We start from the raw sequence: 15597 nt of genomic DNA on the forward strand, positions 1-15597 counted from the left end.
GCGCGAGGGGCGCATCCGCATGACGCACGGATTTGTTATTGCCGAGTTGTTGATAGGCGGAGGTTTGTTAAGCGTCGAGATCTAAAACTGCTCAGCTACAGAATAAAAATCATCAGCTGAGTACTATACATAACAGTTAGAAATTACATAGAAATTATACATATATATACTACATTGTTAAATAAGTGAACATTTTTAATTTATTTGATTTTTTTTTTTTTTTTTTGTTAAGAGTTAAGATAGGATAAGACAGTTTTCTTTATGGTAAAAAGTGAATCCGTTATATCAAATGAATTAGAATGAGTGTTAAAATCATGACACAAACACCGAAAAGATTCATTTAATTCGAAATTAGTTCTACACTGCCTCAAAAGAAGAGGTTTGTAATGTCTTGACACCCGTGATGGGACGTTGAAATTTACTTCGTTCAAAAGAATTGGACTAGAAATCAATCCATTCAGGAGTTTAGCCATAAATATAACGCCTAGCATTTCTCTACGACTTGCAAGAGTTGGAAGATTGATAAGCTTTAACCGACTAGTATAAGGTGGAAGATTATACGCAGAGTCCCACTGAAAATTCCTTAAAGAGAAAAGTAGAAATTGCTTTTGTATTGATTCAAGTCTATCTGCATGAACTCGATATTGTGGATTCCAGACTATTGATCCGTATTCTAGTATCGGTCTAACTAAGGTGATGAAAAGGGCTTTAGTTACATAAGGGTCACTAAATTCTTTGGACCACCGTTTCACGTATGAAAGAACACCTCTAGCCTTATTGACGGTAGCAATAATATGAAGGTTGAAACTAAGTTTAGCATCTATCGTGACTCCCAAGTCCTCAAAATAGTTTACTGATAGAAGACAAAAATTATTAATTACGTAAGAGGCTGCTGGTAAAGATCTTCGAGATAGGCACATGAATTTGCATTTATTGAGGTTCAGCGGCATTGAATTTACGTTGCACCAAGTAACTAGGCAGTTTAAATCCCCTTGAAGCAAGGGACGTTCTTCGATAGACGCATAAGACCTAAAAAGTTTTACATCATCAGCATACATTAAGATTTTGGAATATTTTATAGTGGTACAGATATCATTAATAAATAGCAAGAACAGAATTGGACCAAGGTGGCTGCCTTGTGGGACGCCAGAGGGAACATCGATGACATTTGAAAAAGTATTTTTAAAAATAACTTTTTGCGCTCGACCGCAGAGATACGACGAGATCCACTGGGTGAGACCAGGTTGGAAGCCAAGCCGATCCAGCTTGTAGATAAGTAAGGAGTGGGATACTTTGTCAAATGCTTTACTGAAATCAGTATAAATAACATCTGTGTGAAGATTTTCTCTAAATCCCTTAGAAACTTGAGTTGTGAACTCAAGTAGATTAGTAATGGTAGATTTGCCTTTACAGAATCCGTGTTGCGGTTTTGCAACCAAAGTAGAAATGGAAAATGTTAGCTGATTGGTAACGATAGCTTCAAACAACTTTGGGATGGCCGACAACTTTGCTATTCCTCGATAGTTCTCTACACACGACCTACTACCACTTTTGTGAAGGGGTATGAGAAAAGATTCCTTCCAAGCAGAAGGAAAGACTCCACTTTTTAGGGAAATATTGAATAAATCAGTTAGAGGCTGATAAATGTGCTCAGCGCATTTTTTAAGAAAACAAGTGGGAATTAAATCAGGACCGTAATTGTAAGATTCTTTCAAAGACGTTAAATATGAAAAAACTTCATCCGGATATATTTCTGGAATATTAATGGTGTTAAGTGAGTTAAGCTGAAATGGATATTCATTTGAAAAAGTATTAAATTCATTGGAATAGTTGGACTTGAAAAATTGTGCAAAGAAGTTAGCAATATCTTGATCGTCGCTAGACAAATCACCCTGGTATTTTAAAGCAGAGGGAAACCCTTTAACCCTACGTTTAGAGTTCACGAAATTATAGAAAGCTTTCGGATTGCAAGTTATTTTCCTTTTCATCTTACAGATGTACGTATTATAGCACTTTTTGTTTAATTCAAAATATTTATGACGCAAAATAGAGTAATGCAAGTAATCGGAGTGAGAGCCCGACCTTTTGTATAATTTGAAGAAGCGAGATTTTCTGTTTTTTAAGGACTTCAGCTCTTTAGTGAACCATATTTGGACTGATTCGGTAGACACACGTTTTCGCTTAGGTACGTGTTTTTCCAAAATACCGTAAATGGTGGTATAAAAGTCAGAAACATTTTTGTCAATATCAACACCATATTTGGGCCAAGCCACTGTAGATAAAGTTTGATTAAGTTTATTAAAATTAGCCTTCGCGAATTGAAATCTGAAATTAGAGTCGTATTTAGTAGCAATGCTACTCGGAGAATTTCTTTCGAAATCGTATGCTATTTCCAGGGAAGGATGGTAAGGGTCTTCAGGTACAGTAAGAGGTTCACCCCGGCTTAGAGTATATTTTGATGTATCATCGACAAATACCAAATCAAGGGTCCTCCCGAACATGTTAGGAATTATATTTATCTGTTTAAGGCAAAGTTCAGTTATTTCGGCTAAAAATTCGTTGTTGGACAGGTTAGAAGAAATAGGTACAATATTCTGATCAGATATGGTCCATAATACATGCGGGATATTAAAGTCACCCAGGACTATCATCGAATCAATGGGCTTCATCAATGAATTAACAATTTTGAGCAGGGAAATATGATCCATATACACCGAAGGATCAGAAGATGGTGGGATATAGCAGACCGCGATATAGACAGAACCCATTCCGAGATTGATTCTAATGCATTTGAATTCTGTAGAATCAATAATGGGTAAATTAACCTCAGCTGAAGGTACAGAAGAATGTACCGCAAGCAAAACTCCACCTCCAATTCTGTTCAAGCGGTCATTTCTGTATATTTGGTAATCATGGCAAAGAATCTCTGAATTAAATACATGAGGTTTTAGCCAAGTTTCAGTTAAAGTGATAATGTTGTAATTGCAGTTAAACGATTTCAAATACAATTCAGTTAGTTTAGTGTTTCAACCTCTAACATTTTGATAAAACAAATTTAGGACCGATTTAACATTCAGTTTTTTGATGCAATATTGTTATGTGGAAGTGTAGCAAGATTTGAAATATTAATATTACGCCTACGCTCGAATTCCCGCACAAAAGCACCGGGCGGCCAAAAAGAATTATTTAATATAGTATCAAAATGTTGTGCGGATACATCAATCCTAAAAGACGAAATATCCCTAGGATAGTTAAAATTGAATTTTCGAACTGTCGCGTTTTCAAATTTAAGCTTAGCGATGATGTACGACTTTAGGTCCTCTTCTGTGGTGTCTTTATCAAATCTTGACACAAAAACAGATTTTTTAATAGGGACAACAATAAGATTGTTAGACGGCGGTTCGGATTCCGTAGAAGGGTTTTGTGGATCTTGATTATCTTTTGCAGAATATTTTTTAGGTTTTGTTAAAGAAACCTTGGATGAAGATGGCTGAGCTGGTAAGGGATTTGGAGATGCCAGATTCGATAGTTGGGGGTGCTGTAACTACGGGTGGAGGAACTTCAGCAACGGCATTGAGTGTCGGAGCACTTGAGGAGGCATTACAATTTCTATGTTGGTTTACGTTAGGTAAGTCATCCGGATATTTGAAAGGCTTAAATAAGTTTTCATACTGGATGAATTTCTTGGACAGTGCGTCAATTTCCCTGCCTATTTCAGAGAACCCATCACGAGCCTGTTTGAAAACTTTGAAAAGATCAATCTCAGTTGGTCTACATTTCAAACAAGCCCAACGAACTCCCTTATCACTATCGTTGAGAGCGTCAACCACTCTTGCTGACAAACCGGCACATTTCATATGGGCGAGCCCATCGCAAAGCCAGCATGACACGAAGGGATGGGAATCACTTTTTATCAAGCAGTTCCCATATAGGCAAGACATTTTAATAAAAATTAAGAGACAGAAAAAAGAAATTAATAAAATAGTGATAGTAAGTTGATGATGTTTATCTCAACAAACATCAAACGAATAATGCACAAACCCTAGAGTAACTCAAAAAACATCAAGCATCATTCTCCAACTCTCGAATCTTTTAGATTTGTTAAGTTCTCATATTGATATCCAATGTTGAACAGGTATTTACCCAACATCAAAAGAAACTTTAATGCCTTACAAAAAATTAGGTAGTACCAAATCTTCGTAAAGTACGATGTGTAAACACACAGATGTACGTCTAGAAAACGAATATTTTTAAGCTAACTAGAGCTCTCCCAGGGGTTTAAGTTGAACCACAACAAAGGTAACTTTACCAGAAACGAGTAGTTATGGGCTTTTTGACAAAAGCTTTTTCGGCTTCTTATCGCGAAACAACAGACACCGACAAGCCATTGTTTTGCTATGAGCTTATTATCGTCGATATCAAATCGATAACCTTTTGATAACAAACCGGTAACTTTACACCAACAAATAGATAACATGCAGATAGGTTAGGTAAAGTTGAACTGGAAGAGACCTCATATACACATAGACTTAGTGAGTCCATTGTGTTACCAGAAGTTTGTTTGACGACCAGGACCTATGTTGTAAAATAACTCCATTCTCTAGTCTATGGTTGGGGTCACGCCTTTACTGCATGCTCGATCATCTGCAGCTTTCGCCTTGTCTTAATCTCGCCCAATTTTATTTGGACGTCTACGGTGCAAGCTTATACATATGTTCTGGTGCTCAGTATAGATGTACGCTTCGCCGTATCCCAATTCTTTCCAGGTATTTCTTACACTCTACACACTTTTAGATGTTGTGCTATGCGACGATATTGCCTCAATTGCTGCCTCGCTGTCAAAGTAAAAGTTGACGCCTTTTCGGTTTAAACTATTTTCTTCTAGTGTTTCGACTGCTTTGGCTACGGACTGCTTTCGCTTGATAAGTACTACTAGATACAGTAATCTGGCGGATTGTCGCATTTTTTTTTCGGATCAGCTCAGTATACCGCGAACCCTACACCTTTCATTACGTGCAGATAACTTCGATAACAAACTTATTTCTTTGCGATAAGTTTTTGTTAACGTATCAATAACATTTCGATGATTAATCGATAACTTCTCGATAACAAACCAAGAACTCATCTATTAAAAGGGCTACGACTTCGGTTTTGGCATCTAAAATTTCCTTTCCTAATCTTTTTTCCTTTCCTCAACTTTACCTTGCTTAGGTTAGATTAGTTCTCAACTTAACCTCAAATTTAACTGAATGGTAAGCAGTTGCATGCGTCTATGTATTTTTTTTGAGTAAATGGAGTTGGTGAAGTACCAACAACACAACAAAATAATGTTTTGGCTGCGACATCCTTTATTGCCTTTGAAAAAACATATTGACGTAATTTACCAATAAATATATATCACAATGTAGTAAAAGGTGAGGCATTCGTAAAATAAAACGTTGATAAAGTTGTATACGAATGTGTTCATGCGCGCAGCAAATGGGGCAGGGATGGGAGCACTTTTTTAAACCCAGCTGTACTTGTACACATGCTATTATAGCTTTAATTGGATAACAGTTGGTTGTACAGTTATAAACTAATCGAAAGAGATATAGACCATATATCAAAATCAATAGTATCGAAACAAAATTTGATTGAGCCATGCGCGTCCGCCCGTCCGTCTGTCTGTTATCACGATAACTTGAGTAAATATTGAGATATCCTCACCAAATTTGGTACACGAGCATATCTGGACCCAGAATTGATTGGTATTGAAAATGAGCGAAATCGGATGATAACCACGCCCACTTTTTATATATATATAACATTTTGGAAAACACAAAATCCTGATTATTTAGTAAATAATAACCTAGAATGTTGAAATTTGAAGTGTGGACTGATATTGAGATTCTTGATAAAAATTAAAAAAAAAAAAATTTAAAATGGGCGTGGCACCGCCCACTTGTGATAAAATCAATTTTACAAATACTATTAATCATAAATCAAAAATCGTTAAACCCATCGTAACAAAATTCGGCAGAGAGGTTGCCTTTACTATACGGAATGCTTTGAAGAAAAATTAACGAAATTGGTTAAGGACCACGGCTACTTTTATATAAAATATTTTAAAAATGGTCGTGGAGGAATAAAATAAGCTACATCTTTGCAAAAAAGAGCTTTATATCAATGGTATTTCATTTCCCAAGTGGATTTATAACAATAAATAGGAGAAGCTTCAAAGCAATTTTCTATGTTTCTGGAGCCATAACTCGAAGAAAAATTAGTTCAGAATAGAACCATATGTATATGTATTATTGCGCAGATTTGTAACACTACTAAACACACAAAACAAACAACAACAGTATTTCAAGTGTACAGCTGGGTATGTAATTTTCGGTTTCACCCGAACTTAGGCTTCCTTACTTGTTTTTAATTTCGTTTAAAGTAGCCGCTGGCCTACTCAATCAAAGGTCCTCAACTCAGTTCTAAAGATACGTCACAAAAGGTTTTTCAAAGCTTTTTGCTATTTGGGAGTAATATCTTTCTCCCCGAATTTTTGGGTCGGTCTAGCTTCTTACCATAGATGAATGGATTTGCACCTATTTGTTTCGAGAGAATGCTGTCAAAATCCACATTTTTTATTACATTGGTGATTGGTGCCACAAGGAAAGTAAAATTGGGGATTTTTTGATAAATTTTGGGGATTTTGTAGTTCCTTATAGAATTCAACGGATATCGTAATAAAAAAATTTTGTATGCCTTAGTTTTGAATAATGTAAGTAGAAAAGTAAATAAATAGATAAATATAAGAAAAATACAAAGATTTATTAGAATTATAGTAACAAACCAAACAGAAAATTTAATATATACATAAAATTATACAAAATAATGCAAACAAAAATAAAATCAAGTTATAAAATAAAAACAATTTAATGAATTGTAATAAATAAAATAAAATTTAAATAAACAGCATAAAATATCACAGAATTCATTCACATGAAATAACTTAAAAGTATAAGTTTTATTTACATATTTACAAAGATTTTTGCCAAATCTTACCCCAGTGCTTAAACAAAAACTGTAAACTACTGAAAGCTAAAAGGATAATAGTTCTCGGAAATTTTAAATCGAATCTTGGAAATACAATTTTGATACTATTTGCCGAAAAAAAATCTACAAGTGCGAAACACACAATATTTTGTTTTTAAAATCTGGGATGCTTAGATCTCTATTAAAAAATTTTAGATGGAAGAAAATGCTAATCCGAACAAATAAACCTAAAACTATGTCGCTTTTACAATTTACACAGAAGAGATAGGGTCGGACATGTTTCATTTTATCAAATAAAAGTTGGCCTACACCAATTCTGTGGTAAACCGAATCAAATTCCCTAAGAAACATACTTTCTAGCTCTTTAATGTAGTCCATGAATTCTTGCGGTGGCTTAACTAAATTACATCTATCGATTTGCCTTTGCTGAATGAAAAATAAATCTTATGAAGCGTAATTTCCATCTAAAAACTGTAAGGGTTGGGAGCACGTATGCGTTTTGAAAATTTTCAAATAGAGATAGCCGCAGAAGTAGGCAAGGGCATTTGATTTAAGGAACTCTACTTCCAAATCTTCTATATCAGAGTGCTCTTGAACTCTTAACCTGTGAAATTCATGCTCTGGTCGGGGAAGGCCTTGAAACTCCTGCCATGACAAATCCTGAACTATATTGTCATTGCACACACTTTGCATTATATTATGGAGCTGTTCAGGAGAAAAAGTTTCATGTTGTGAAACGGTCTCACAGTTACCACGAATGACTACATTTGTGTATCGCAAACCCCAAGACTTTTTCAATAAATTGCAAAACATGTAAGGTGTTATACGAACACTTCTGCCACCTCCTCATCTTATTTGGCCAAAATAGTTTTCCAAGCTGTCTTGACAAAGACGTCTAGTCTGTAGATAAGTGAAATCTGATTGTGTTAAAAATCGCTACAGTCGGAGCAAGCTACTAATATTTATTATCCAACCCTTCATATACCTAAACTTATTGGTTATGTCCGTCTCATTTTCATCTAAAACTTTGATGGTTTTTAAGAGACCTACGGCTTCACGTAAAAATTCAATTTGTTCGGGGCTGGCCGAGAAAACTTTTTTCCAAGGCAAAATAGCATCACAATTTCTACTGTTGAAAATATCAAATAATTTATTTATAAATAAAAGATATTCCGCGGTGTTGAAAAAGCTTGTAGAGGGGGAAGCCAAACTACCGGAGCTATACATGGAAAACATGCCAGAAGCAACTGTGTCGCTGAAAACCTGGCCAGCTTGCTAAATGCTGATTTTTGAAAATTGTTGGGATTAATGTGTGCATCCGTCAGTTTTAGGGCACAAAGAATAGGGTTATGGGAGTCTTTACCATAAAAGTGAACAATATCGGACCAATTTATAGGGCTAGACTTATCCGATTTTTGGAATTTTGTAGACAATTCCGCGTATTTTTTAATAAGTGGGAACAGTCGCTGAAGAAATATATATCCTTGCCATTTACTTGAAAATAGGGACGTTCTTCAGAGACACCTAAGGCATTAGATAAATGTTTAAAATTTGATGCCTGATCACTAACAAAATGGCAAGGTATTAAACCGATATTTTGCAGTTGGGTGATGGGCTCAAAAATGTATTTCTTGGCAACAGAGTTATGAACAATAAAATAAGCTAAAGGATGAGACTAAGGCTCTCCGCCAATACCTTGGACCATAAGAGCAAATGCGCTATTACCTATTCGACTGGTGCGATTCTAATCGCCATAGTCCTCTAAACCTACAATTTTATCAAATTTGGGAAGATATTGCATGTTGCTCTTTAGTGCCATTTCATTGCACAAAATTGACACGAACTTTTGGTTCTGAGTAAAGCCACGGACTCTTAATTCTAAACATTTAAGGGTACTATTACTACAGCCTGGATCCCGTGGCCATTCCGAAACGAACTCTTCTAAATTTCTTTCTGTTGGAAACCTGAGGAGAGGCTTAAGGTGCCTATAAGCTAATGGGGAAATAAAAATACACTTAAAGCCAATGTTTTGAAATATCTGTCGTATCTACGCCCTTTTGGGTTGCGACTGTCATTTTTAAAGGAATTTTGTACCACTGAACATATAGCCGGAGGAAGATTGCTATACAAGTTACGGACGGAATCGAAACCCTCCTCCAAATCCGCTAATTCTTTTTTCAAATTGTATACATTGGTGGCCATCTCTGCTAATTGGTACTTTAAATATATGATATTCCTATCCTTTTCTTCAAGTCTCTTTTCTCTGTCTGCTCCAGAGGTTAAGCTTAAATTTGTTTGACTTCCCCTCTGTACAACCATTGGCTCTATTGCTAAATAATCTTTATCAAGCTTTATTTTGGTGTCCAATAAATCTATTTCCTCCTGGCTTTCTTCTGCCATGGCAGCAAGTAAATATAAGTTGCTTGCTTCATTAAATAATTGTGAACTATCGACAAGTGGATCAAAGTCCTCAGTTCCTAACTCGACAACAGAATTAGGATCTATATTTTCAGACAAAGCACTGGGATTAGGCACATTTGTTGGCAGATTTTGGTCCGGAACAGCTTCTGGAAATAATTTCCGGACCATCTTAATTTTTTTGGAGAAGTGCCGATCACATACGAAGAGATTCTTTGTTTTGGTATGTCCCACACCCAAGCAATTCATCCAAAGCAAACATCTACAGAAATTATTAAAGCGAAAACCGAAACCGTAAAAAATTTCCTGTTCTAAATATTAGTGCAATAATCTCACTCTATGGTTTTCAGAGAGAGAATACCCTAATAGTTATTTTTTGTTAGCAAACCTAACAGCATTATTATTATTTTTTTTTTAATAAATTTTATTGTCGTATTGTTAAAAGGAAGTATTTATTTTTATTATGTCGAATCTTATTTTTCGATTTGCTACTGCACTGACTTACAACCAATGGTATGAAATAGACATGCAGAATACTGAATACTACTTACTTTAATCTTATCTTCATGCAAAATACAATATGAACCCTCTCATGTACCGGGTTTCAAAACACCGAAGTTAGATTCATCTTTTTGAAATTTCTAATATTTTCTACACTCTATTGAGAAAAAGAAGATGAGGACTAAAAATACAAAATTTCTACTTAGTAGGTACGAGATATTTCATAAAAATACTTAGGCACCGAATATCTTCATATAATATATACATTAATTGCAATTTTGGTATATTCAATTGACTAATATACTCGACGCAAAGAAATAAATGCACATATTATTTAAAATACTAATTTGAAATTAGTTTCTATACAAAATGCAATAAAAATGTACTCGGTACTCTGGCTACTTTAGATCTAGCAACACCATGCATGCAACACAGTAATATTAAATGTTGTATATAATTAAAGCTTTAACTGATTATTTTGACGGAAATTCACCACTTCTGCTTTTAAAATTAATTTTCACTTCAACTTACCTCTCTTGATCCTTCTCCCAATTGGGAAACTTAAAGAAATGCTGCCGTCCCCACATCCAATGACGCATTTTCGTTTGTTCGGCATTTTCCTATTTACCACATAAACACAAAACTTTCATGTAATAACAGTAAACTACACTTTATTTAACGCAAAATTACTATAATTACCTGATATAATTCGGTATTTAATTAATTATATTGAAAAAACTTCGAAGGATCATCAATTCAATCAGTATCACAAAATCCAAAATATTTGACAATTATTTTGGCGCGTTTTTTTGCTCTGGTTCCCGCTTTTTTGCATTTCAGCTGTTCAGAGGGATTTATCTGTGATTGCTGCCAGTAACAACTAGAAGATAAATCCCTCGCGAGAGCGAAAATATGAGACCGTAAACAAAAGATTCGTATCAATCTAATCTATGCTACTTACGTCCTTTCTTATTTGTATTTTGTTGTATATAAATTGTTTCAAATTTCAATGAAATTTTATTTGTTGTCATTGCTCTTCTTACTGCCGCTGTTTGTGATGTTGCTACTGTTGTATTGTTTGCACTTGTCGCTCACAGTTCAAATTTCCCATTTAGTTTGTCATTGTAAATGGAGATAAACTAATAGAAAATAAAATAGACAAAAGGATATTTTTTAAAGGAGTAAAAGATGTATTTAAAGAAAAAGATTAGTAAATAGTATGACAAAAGGCAAACAACTTATAAGAACAATGCTTATTGTGGCAGCTTGAGCATCGAGACTAACGGTAATGGCAAAGTTGCATGAAATCCCACTCTTATAGTTAATACATTATTACATATAAACTTAAAAATTACTTTATTTGTTTTATCGACCATATCTGTTTAACTTCCAATTCACATTAAGTACAACATGTTGTCAGGAACTTATAAAAGATAATCGCTTGATTTTACATATTTTTCTATTCTTCATAGAAGCATAAAACTTTACTACGATTACGAAGACAGGGTTGTTCAACCCTCCTACAGCGCAGTTTTTACACCGTATAGCTACCGTTGAGGTTGGGGGAGAAATCTAATGCTTTGGTAGTGGTATTTCTGTGGTAGGATTATCCAGCAGATTCAGAGTCGGAAGCGTCAAAAATACTTATGTCTGACCATACCGATTCCTCTCATCTCAATCAACCTATCCAATTTATCCCTAACTTAGCCTTAGTTGAATGGAGGAAATAAAATAGCATCGCTTTTCAAAATTATTTATATTTTGGATGGCTGATATTAGTATGTATTTGACGATTTATAGATTTGATATGGATTTGCTATCGATAATAATGGTTATGACTAATTACCGGGTTTCAACTATAACATACCGCCGATAACAAATCGATGGCAAACCGATAACTTGCCTATAAGAAACCGATTGTTCGTAGATAACAAAACGATAACAAGCCAATAACTCGTCGTTATCATACCGACAAATAACCGATAGCACTCCGGAAAGTCCCCCAGCGGGTTAGGGGGTTAGAATATACCCGCGGTAGGTATGCCTGTCGTAAGAGGTGACTAAAATGCCAAATAGATTAAAGGGGTTGTGTATCGCAACCCTTTCAGGTTGCCAGCGCAATACATAGCTTCTCCAAACCCAATTGTCAACCTCTCTTATCCGTGGCGAATACTGTTTCATTAACAGCCGAGGCTCTGGCGACCCCGAGCTCCTCATGGATCTAGGGATCGCATGTGGCCTAGAAGGTCGCATGTGGTCATAAAAAATCGCTCCCAAGATGGTCGAGCTTGGTTCCGGAACGTACCGGATGTGCATCCCGCAAAGGACCATCAACATCGATAACATTCCCCGAGGCCTTCGGGGAGTGCCCTTATCGCTACAACAAGAACAACGCCGGAAAGTCGTCGATAACGGTTGGTACAATAACAATTCGATAAAACAAAAGAAGCTTTTCCCGCCCTTTTTCCCAGTCCTTAAACTATACTGAAATAACCCAAAATTATCCCGACATGGCTCCGAAAAAGTTCGAAAGTCGCCCCAAAATAGTCCGAAGTAGTTTTAAAATGGTCCGAAATAATTCCACAATAGACCCGAAGTATACCTTACATGACCATACACATATCCGAACTGAGCTCAATCGAAACGCTTTCTAATTTTCATTGCCTGTTTAATTAATTAAAAAAAAAAAGAATTTAAAGAATGTAAGGCGCGACCTCAGAAGAGTTTTTAGGCCGAGCTTCTCTTCCAATTTGCGTCGTATTCCTTTCACTTTTTCCTACAAATTGGCGGGACGGTACCTACATGTTTTATGCCGAATCCGAACGGCATCTGCACTGAGAAGCTTTTCATGGGAGAAATACACTCGAAGTGTTTGCCAAATCACTGCCGACGGGCGACCCCGCTTAGAAAAACTTTCTTCTAATTGAAAAACTTGTTTCTAAAATTTTGATGTTGCTTTGCCCGGGGCGTGAACGCAGGATCTTCGGTGTGGTAGGCGGAGCACGCTACCACCACACCACTGCGACCGTACATTAATTTACCTTATATTTATTTAGGTGGGGGAAGTGGAAGGTGGATACCTACCTCTGGATCGATTGAGCATATCTCAGCATTTGACCAAACCCACCTTACACTAAGTATCGTATGTCAAGATCAAGGCGAATTCAGTACCAGGTGTTGTTATCCCAACGGCTTATTGCTTCTTCCTGATTATTTTCCATACAACGCCTTGTACTACAACATGCCAGTTATTCGGAATCAATGAAAATTTTCTCTTGACTTGACATTCTTCTGCGCGGCGAGTTGGTTGAATGCGATTTGCCACCACCTGGTATCGATCCGCCTTGGTCAAGATATATTTTTCTGTTGTAAAAATTTATTTATTGTACAGTATAAAACTATATTCACTTCATAACTGTCAAAAATGTCCACTTAAGGTATTTTGCTTTCGTTTGACACCAATCATTGCTGCTGATGATAACATCGATTCCAAACAGCCGCAATCGGAATATAATCAGTGCGAACCTTCGACGAGTCGAAATCAAATATCCGTAACATTCGAAGTGGACATCGCTAAAGATTTTACTGAGTTCTGCAAATTTTTCCAGTACACAATTTTCTAAAAATGCTAAATGCATATATCATCTGAATAGCGTTTGATAGATTTTTGAAATATTTCAATGCACAAGCTTCAAAAATCCAACTACTTATGTCGAAAGTCAAATTGGCCCACTCGTTATTAATTAATTAATTCAAATGAAGAGTGCCAATTAGATAACGCATTAACTAAATACAAACTTTCAAGCATAAATGCTTATGGCAATAGGGGGAATCATGTAACCGTATAAATGCCTTATAAAGTGTGTAAACGTATAAATTTATCTAGTGCGTAAACGAGCTGTCAAATTTTGTATGAACAAGTAAGGAAGGCTAAGTTCGGGTGTAACCGAACATTACATACTCAGTTGAGAGCTGTGGAGACAAAGTAAGGGAAAATTACCATGTTGTAAAAAGAACCTAGGGTAACCCTGGAATGTGTTTGTATGACATGTGTATCAAATGGAAGGTAATAAAGAGTATTTCAAGAGGAAGTGGGCCATAGTTCTACAGATGGACGCCATTTAGGGATATCGCCATAAAGGTGGACCAGGCCTGACTCTAGAATTTGTTTGTATGATATGGGTATCAAATGAAATGTGCTAATGATAATTTTAAAAGGGAGTGGGCCTAAGTTCTATAGGTGAACGCCTTTTCGAGATATTGCCATAAAGGTGGACTAGGGGTGACTCTAGAATTTTTTTTGAACGATATGGGTATCAAATGAAAGGTATTAATGAGTATTTTAAAAGGGCGTGGGCCTAAGTTCTATAGATGGACGCCTTTTCGAGATATCGCCATAAAGATGGACCAGGGGTGACTCTAGAATTCGTTTGTGCGATATGAGTATCAAATGAAAGGTGTTAATGAGTATTTTAAGAGGGCGTGGCCCTTAGTTCTATATGTGGACGCCTTTTCTAGATATCGCCATAAACGTGGACCAGGAGTGACTCTAGAATTTGTTTGTACTATATGGGTATCAAATGAAAGGTGTTAATGAGTATTTTAAAAGGGAGTGGGCCTTAGTTCTATAGATGGACGCCTTTTCGGAATATCGTTATAAAAGTGGACCAGGGTTGACTCTAGAATTTTTTGTACGTTATGGGTATCAAATGAAAGGTGTTAATGAGTATTTTAAAAGGGCGTGGGCCTAAGTTCTATAGATGGACGCCTTTTCGAGATATCGCCATAAAGATGGACCAGGGGTGACTCTAGAATTTGTTTGTGCGATATGAGTATTTTAAAAAGGAGTGGGCCTTAGTTCTATATGTGGACGCCTTTTCGAGATATCGCCATAAACGTGGACCAGAGGTGACTCTAATATGTGTTTGTATGATATGGGTATCAAATTAAAGGTATTAATGAGGGTTTTAAAAGGGAGTGGCCCTTAGTTGTATATGTTAAGGTGTTTTCGAGATATCGGCCAAAATGTGGACCAGGGTGATCCAGAACATCATCTGTCGGGTACCGCTAATTTATTTATATATGTAATACCACGAACAGTATTCCTTCCAAGATTCCAAGGGCTTTTGATTTCGCCCTGCAAAACTTATTCATTTTTTTCTGCTTAATATGGTAAGTGTCACGCCCATTTTACAAGGTTGTTTCTAAAGTTATATTTTGCGTCAATAAACCAATCCAATTACCATGTTTCATCCCTTTTTTCATATTTGATATAGAATTATGGCATTTTTTTTTTCATTTTCCGTAATTTTCGATATCGAAAAAGTGGGCGTGTTTATAGTCCGATTTCGGCCCTTTTTTATACCAAGATAAAGTGAGTTCAGATAAGTATGTGAACTAAGTTTAGTAAAGATATATCGATTTTTGCTCAAGTTATTGTGTTAACAGCCGAGCGGAAGGACAGACGGCCGACTGTGTATAAAAACTGGGCGTGGCTTCAACCGATTTCACCCTTTTTCACAGAAAACAGTTATCGTCCTAGAATCTAAGCCTCTACCAAATTTCACAAGGATTGGTATATTTTTATTCGACTTATGGCATTAAAAGTATCCTAGACAAATTAAATGAAAAAGGGCGAAGCCACGCCCA

At 36.0% G+C, this 15597-nt stretch overlaps 1 pseudogene; it reads right to left on the minus strand.

The window, feature by feature from the left end:
- Positions 1–7003: 7003 nt before the first annotated feature.
- LOC137248235 (uncharacterized) lies at positions 7004–11005 on the minus strand (annotated as a pseudogene).
- Between the last annotated feature and the right edge of the window lie 4592 nt (positions 11006–15597).

Source organism: Eurosta solidaginis, chromosome 4 (genome assembly GCF_040869045.1).
Source record: "Eurosta solidaginis isolate ZX-2024a chromosome 4, ASM4086904v1, whole genome shotgun sequence".
Taxonomy (NCBI): Eukaryota; Metazoa; Arthropoda; class Insecta; order Diptera; family Tephritidae; genus Eurosta; species Eurosta solidaginis.